The following is a 7,459-nucleotide window of genomic DNA, read 5'->3' on the forward strand; positions in this document are numbered from 1 at the left end:
CATCTAATATTCTTGATTTCTTACCTCCCTGTTACATTGGCGTTGTGGTGTCTGGAGAAACTGGATTGATAGTGGGAAGAGCTGTTCCCTCTTTGGAGAGGTGGAGGTAAAACAGCAGCAGTTCAAGGTTTCTGGTCTTTGGAATGTTTTAGTTGACAGTAAAAAAGTGTCTGAACTATTTGTAAAGCTGTGCTTTCATTTCAGTACTGAGAAGCTGTGAAAATAAATGCAAACACTTGTGCATACTCCGTACTCATACAAGCCACCATATTAAGGTAATCTGGTGTAGTTTTTCAAGCAGTACTGATGTTCCTGCCGACTGGCTTCAAATCAGGCAAAAGAGGAGTGTGAATGAAAGTCTGCATCTCTTGTAAGTGCTGAGCTCTTAGGGCATGGAGTAACACAAGCAGTACCCGTGTTTTGGTTTGTGCAAGGTCCTACACATAGTTGTGTGCCGTCCTTTTAGAAGGCAGGGTTTGGCTCAAAGTGAGCTGAGTACCTTGTTGGCACTACTACTTGGACGTGGGCAGTGATGGTGCTGGAAACTTGAATGCGCTGTCAAGGAAGGCATTGCTTGTCAATTGTTTCAGCACAACAAACCTGTTCCAGGAGTGGAGTGGTGGAAGAACATGGTAGCAGGAAAAGGAGAGGGATTTTGAGGAATGTTTTCACATCAAAGCCAAAATATTGGCCAGCTGACTATGCCATTCCTATTTTTGTCTTTCAAAGATGCAGCATCTGGAGAAAGAGGTTGGAAATGGGGCAGGCCCTGCCTTGCAGCCCTAATCCTGGTGTGTTTAGAGCTATGAGGAGAGTAAGGAGGATAGGCCAGCTGCTCATTCTGAGCAATGGAGTTTGGATGAGTGTTTGTATAAAGTCTAATTAGATATGGCCAGAGCAAACCTCGCTTGTTAAACAGTCAGTGTAAACTCTGAGGTGTACTTTTGTTTGTATATACCAAATTTGTATTGTTCCATTTATAGGTGTCTAGTTAATGTTTGACCAGACACCCCTGCACAACCTGAGGGATTTTTTCCTTGCTGGCTTTTTATGTTATTGTTGGCATTTTTTCCAGGTGATTGTAGTAAATGCACTTCGAATGTGATAAGGAGCAATACCACGAATGACCAGGGGGTGTCACAACAGCTTCACAAAAATACCTTGCTTTTCCAGGCAGCAAGAGCAACCTGTGAATTAATGCCTTTGATGATGGCATCATCTTATGGTTGCTAAATAGGTCCTGCTGTATAACAGTGTCACTCACCTTCTCATTTCTTGTTATGGCCTGCTTCCAGAGGAACTTTGTTGCACCAGGGCGTTGTGCAAACGATGCTTGATGCCTCTCTTGCTAAATATTTCAGCATTTAATCTGATGGTCTGATTTTAATCTGGTTTAATCTGATTTCATGGTCTGAATTTTTGGGTAGACCTGTGTGGTGTCAGGAGTTGGACTCAATGATCTTTATGGGTCTCTTCCAACACGGGAAGGTTTAGATTTTTAGATCAGAGGTATTGTATACCCATTCCTTGTAAAATCAAGACAATTAAGAAAATCCTACTTGGAAGAGAGCCTAAGGAAAAGTCCAAGTGTGCTTCCCTGTGCTTCTGTTTTGGCAGCAAGATATAACACTGTTCAGCAAGGAGGTATGAGAGAGAAACAAGATTTGTGTGAGTGAATCTTACTTTGTCAAAAAGGGGAGGTGAAGTCATGGCCAGACCTGGAGCCTATCCAAAGCTTTTCTAATCACAGAGATGGGCTTAACTAGGTTATTTCAAATACCTTGGCTCAGGAATGAGTGCTATCAGTTATTTATGCGTATCTTAAGGAATTAGTGGTGCATTTTCTTCTTAAGAAAAAATCTTTCCAGGTCTATGGGGGCTTGGCAGAACGGTTTGTCTCTAGATTCCTCCCATGATAGTTACTGCACATACAAGCTCAGGACCCCTTAATCTCTGCAGCTGAATTGGAGGACAGTTTGCTTTCACCAACTGACTTGTCTGGTGGTTATTTTACGGTCTTCCCATAGCTTCTGCAATAAAACATCAACAGTATTTTGCTGCCTGGTGGCACATTCCAGGAGGAGCAGGTCTGTGTGTTTGTCATGCTCGCCTGCACATAGTAAACCCATTCTTTATATTCAGCTGTTGGCCAATGGGGGGCAATAAATGATTTATAACCATGGCAACAGTTGCTGCGGGAAACTGACATCAACAAGAATCTTTTTCATGTCCACCTCAATGAAACTATTAAAAATCTTCCCACTCTCAGTCGGGTGAGACCATTTGTGACAACTTCCCCAGAACTGGTGTAGAGGTAAGTCAGATGGAAATGATACCATGCAAAACGCCTGGTACAGGAACCAATGACCCTTTCAGCTATCTCAAGTTGGAAGCTCCTGTAATCAGACCAAATGTTTTCTGCCACCAGCTGAACCTGGGTTTTCTGGGAAGGGGATTTGACAGCAAAGATTGGCAGAATCTGCTTTTGCTCAAGTTGTGCTGTGTTGTTTCAGAGATTTCTGCAAGGGAGAAAATCTCATGGTGTGAACTCAGGGGAATGCGGGTATTTGTAGTTGCTGCTTCAGCTGACTGCCTTCAGGCATTCGTAGGCTTGGGTCCTGTCTGAACTTGCAGTTCTCTGAAGCTTAATCTTGCGTTCAGGCTCCTCAAAGCAAGGGGTATGGCTGACATAGACATTGCAGATGTGATTAAAGATTTGGGAAAGGGATACATTTAAGTGAAAGAAACTAATGGGATGAAGAGAAGGCTGTTACGGAAAATATGAACTCTGTTGGATGCTTCAAACAGTATGTTTTTACCTCTGTAAAAAAGGAGCTCCAAAGTGACAATTCATTTCCTACTGTCTCCTTGATTCCAGTGAAATATTTTCATGTTTATAGGAAGAATTTTTCTCTCAACAGAGAAATAAATTTCTTTCTGTTCCAGTGAAGACTCCCTTTGTAAAGGGAGTTGTAAAAACACAAGAAATAGAATTGCTTGGTCAGCCTGTGGTCTACCTTCTGCTCAGCACCCAGTGTGCTTCTGAACACTCAGGAGGCTTTGGCTGTACATCCTTGTCTCTTCCAAAAGCAATCTGCCAGAGTGGAGAGAAACTAGCCTGATGCGTGATGTGTTGAAGGTGCACAAGACTGGCAAGAAATTAGTGTTGGCCTTTTTATACAATTAAAGTCTGAATAGAACAGCATTCCTGGTGCTTCCAATATGTTGTAAGTAGGAAACCTCCCTGTACACACTGGTGGGATGACCAACATCCCCCTTCTGTGTCCTGGCTGAAGCCATCCTTGTCTCTGCATCATGACTTTGAAGCATGCAAGTCATTGCTGCTCATAGGTGACCTCTTTTTGGTCTGATTGATTTTTAGGAGAAGTCTATGTTGTTATGGATATAAGGTTGTGCTTAGTTTAGAAATGGTGTCTTGAACACTTTGACTTCCTGGAAGCTTGAAGTGAGGTTGCAATGTAACTTGGTAATGGTACATTTGCAGAAGAAAAATGGGAGTTATGAGCAGACCGATAATTTGATGCACAAAAAAAGGTGGAGGGCAATGTGAATGATAAAGTGATGGGAGAGTTGAGGGGAAAAGTAGATTTTTTTTTTTTTTTTTTTTGGATTTTTTGGGGGGAGCAGGGAGAGGCTGAAACATAACAGAATTTCTGGCTTCTTGTTTGGTATTGGTTGGTTTTAATCTGACTTTAATCTTTTTTTTTTTTTAATCTCCTCTAGGTACTCAAAACAATTCACAATTACATTGGCTCTTTCTATTATTCAAAATTACTCACATTAAATAATTTATTCAATTTATCCAAATTTATCCAGATGTAAATCTGTTTTTTTTTGCCCTCTAGCTCAGTCTTGGCAAGGCGAGCTGCTGAGGGGTACTGCAGCAGGCTGCAGTGCAAGTAATCTACTTCAGAGCTGCTTGCCAGATGAGACCCTTTCAGTTCTTCATGTTGTTCAGCATTGCTGTGGGAAGCAGTGTTGCTCCTGGGACTAGTCATAGTCCAGCATTTAAAAATGTATGTGTTGATAACAGTGCTGTAATCTGAACTATTTTGGGAATGGGACCAAATGTCCTGTTGTGTCTCCTGCTGGGCCAGGCAGGAACACCTAACACACTCTTCAGAGTGTTTCAGGTGAGGTTTTGGGAACTTAGAAGAGACAGAGTAATCATAAAGACAGATTTCTCTTGTTACATTTCAGTCCTCAGCTCCAGACTGCTGACTGCTTTGCAAAATGGTGGAGAAAACAGGTAATAAAAACATGCTGGGTGCTCCACCTGTGTCTGTGCTGGCTGGAATCTGTCCCCAGGCCTTTGTGGTCCATCTTTGGTGTGTGCTCCTTTGGGTGTGACTTTTAGCTCCTTGATTTGCACAACATGCCTTTCTACTCTGTGGGGAAAGTTGTTGTAGTGTTCTTAAAATGCAGGAATGGCAGAGCAAGAACTGGTGATGATTTTTTAAGTGTAGTAATAGCACTTTTGGAGATATTCAGAACTTAAGTGCACTCAGGGACCATAAAGGATGCCAACTGAGTCATTTTGAGACGATATCTGCAGAAAAGGTTAAACAAGCATGGTCTGTGTACCCAACTAAATGCGTTTCTCTGGTGCATGAAGTTCTGATGGCGTGCACAGAATCTCTGCGTTCATTTGATTCACTTAAGTGTTCCCTTGGCTTCAAAAAGCACCTAGAGTACCAAGCCTTATTTACCCTGTGAACAGGCTGAATATGCAGGTGGCCTGAAACAGCAACTCCCTGTTTCTTGTTGGCTGGCATGCCAGTCCTAAAACCTGGTGGTGTTGCTTTGTTGTCAACGCTCAGTTCTTTCCAGATTGGTAATTACTAGGATGAAAAAGGGAGATGATCAGAGTGAAATGCTGAGGTTGGGACAGGGGTAGCCGTATTTCTGGGAAGTTATATTCCTCAGGGGATGAGTAAAAAAAATAAATTAATAAATCTAAGTGCCTTTATTAGTTCATCTGTAAAGGCTGCATTATCTCCTTGATCCTTTCACAGATCTCTTGAAGGCAGTGATAGCTGAGTGTGACATTTGCGCTGTCAAAATTTCTGCTCTAGACTGAACTATGTGGTTGAATATATTGCAGAAGCTGACTTTTTGAGAGTCTGATACTGGTACATCACTGACGTGTACTGGGAGGAGAGGAGAAACTAGTGGAGAGAGTAGCTGAGGCCCTGGAGACCTATGTGAGTTGCAAGCATCATCTGCTGAGGCCTCTGATAGTGAGTGAACTGCTGAAAGGAGTTCAGTATGCAACGCTGAGCCCAGGTACAGGAGCTGATGTCACTGTAACACTCAGGAGAGGAAATGACTGATTAGGCAAGGTGATCTCATGTAAGTTTGAGGCCAAAGATTTATTTTCTCCTGAGGACTGAAGATTACAGCCTTAATTGCATCTGATAAGAAATGCTCTGAACATCAAAAATAGTGCTTGCTGAGTGAAGCTCCAAGTGTCATCGCATTATAGCTGCTGAAAGATTAGAGTAGATTCTCCTGTACAAATCTTCCCTCCATTAACCTCCCCAGTTAGCTCGACTCTTTCAGTTGTAGGATTAGCACCTCCTATGAGTGCCTGCTCTTGTTCCTCTTGTCATCCCTCTATTTGTCAGTCCTCCATTTTGTAATCCTTTCTCAGTTGCTAGAGCCAAATAAACAGTGTCATTTAAAAAACAAAGTTTAATGCTGTTTTGTATGATAGTGCTGTACTATCTTGAAGACATGGGAGGATGGGGGGGGGGGTCTCAGTTGCTCCAGTTATCTCAGCTTCAATGTTTTGCATTTCTGTAGTCCAAAACAGTTTAAAGTACGGTTCCATAGGGATCCTGCTCAGTATGTGAAATGAGAAAAGGCTGACAGCATAAGGGAAGTGTGTGTATGTGCAAGAAATCCTCATTCATTAGAGATGTGGGGGAAACAATACTGAGCAACTGTGCAAGCACAACTCTGATGTGTGCCTCTGGGGAAGTACTCAAGTGTAGCCCTGTAATCTCCTTTTAGAAACATGAATACAGCAAGCAAGGAAAAGTCTTTGAACAGCTGCAGATATCTTCCCTTGCTTCCAAGATCTTGCCAAAGTGGGCCTGTAGGAGTTATCATAGTGTTTTATATAAGTAAAGATTGCCTTTGTGTCTGAACTATCTTGTAGCATCTAGAGTGGATTTTGTGGAGTTTTGGTGTCCCTCATTTACCATTGTGGGAAAAACAGACCTGATTTGGGGAAAATGAATTTAATTTAATGCTAGTTGAAAGAGATTTGGAAGAGATTTGGATGGTGAAAAACAAAGGCAAAATTAAAACACGTCCCTCCCTATCCTGCTTTTTTTCCTCAGACTGAGCTTCATTCCTGACCACCCACTGAGTGGCCTTGGGGAATGGGAGTAGTTTTCTCCTGCTCCACTGTGGGTTATTTGCAAGGGCTGCAATCTCTGTACCAATGGATAAACCTGCTCCTCCATGGGCCACAGGTTCAGGAAAAACTCAGTCTCCTCCACCATGGTCTCTTCTCTGTGGTCTGCAGGGAAATACTGGCTCTGCAGGGGAATCTCTGCCCTCGTGCCTCATCCCCTTCCTCCTTGTCTCACCTTGGTGCTCACAAGGCTGTTTCTCACACTTCTTCCCTCACTGTGGTGCAGAGTTTAACCCTTACGTAGTTTTCACAGAGGCTCCATTGGCATGGATGAGGGTCTCAGTTGTGCCCTGGGATGGGGCTATTGGGGCCATCTGGAACCAGCTGTGTCCAGCACAGGGCAGGCCCGGCCTCACCTCACAGGGGTGGCCCTGCAGCAGCCCCCTGCCAATGCCTCATCATAGGTTCCTATTATGTCCCCCAGGAGTATATGCTAAACAAGTGTTTAGTTTCTTGGGAAAATTCATTAACTGGTTCAGTTTTGCTTTGTCTGATCTTCAGAGAGTTTCCAGCCTTGTTTTGGACTGCTGGTGCCATTGGGCACCTCATGTACACAGTGCAGCAGGTCCCAGTCTGTGGGGGAGGGTGATGTATGTCGTCTGTACACTGCTTTTTCTGTTTCCCATATAGGAAAAGACCTGTTCCTGTGGCTGGTTTGGGGTATAGGTGCACAATTTTTGAAAAAGCTTTACTGAGATCTGGAGCTGAAGGTCTCAGGTCTAATATCTGACTGAAAAATAAGAAACAGCCTCCTCAACAGTTGTCCTTATCCCTTTTGTGACTCTAGTTTCCTGCTCATTCCTCCTTTTCCAATCAGTCCTCAAATAGCTTCTGCAAGGAGCTTAGTGTTTGTATGCTGAACCCACAAACCTTTGCTGAGTACCCAGAAACAACCTGGTCATATATTACTGAGTTTGTCTTTATATGATTTTTTTTGCTAATTATAGTTCAAACATGAAAGCATGTTCCCTCACTTCTGATGTTGGAGCATGTACCTGTTTTTGGAATTATTAT

The sequence above is a fragment of the Aythya fuligula genome, chromosome 3, assembly GCF_009819795.1.
Source record: "Aythya fuligula isolate bAytFul2 chromosome 3, bAytFul2.pri, whole genome shotgun sequence".
Taxonomy (NCBI): Eukaryota; Metazoa; Chordata; class Aves; order Anseriformes; family Anatidae; genus Aythya; species Aythya fuligula.